Consider the following 337-nt stretch of genomic DNA (forward strand, 5'->3'; position numbering starts at 1 on the left):
TGTGTATGTGTATAAATGTGTGTGTATGTGTATGTGTATAAATGTGTGTGTATGTGTATGTGTATAAATGTGTGTGTATGTGTATGTGTATAAATGTGTGTGTATGTGTATGTGTATAAATGTGGGTGTGTGTATGTGTATGTATATATGTGTAAATGTATGTGTGTGAATATGTTTGTGCGTGTGTGTGTGTCATTTATTGCTTTAATAAGAACATGCGTATATATAGCTTCATGTATATTTGTGTGAGTGCGTGTATATAACTTTTAGTAGATTTGTTTGTGATTATGTGTGTGTGTGTGTGTGTGTGTGTGTGTGTGTGTGTGTGTGTGTGTGT

The sequence above is a fragment of the Octopus bimaculoides genome, chromosome 11 (assembly GCF_001194135.2).
Source record: "Octopus bimaculoides isolate UCB-OBI-ISO-001 chromosome 11, ASM119413v2, whole genome shotgun sequence".
In the NCBI taxonomy this organism is placed as follows: domain Eukaryota; kingdom Metazoa; phylum Mollusca; class Cephalopoda; order Octopoda; family Octopodidae; genus Octopus; species Octopus bimaculoides.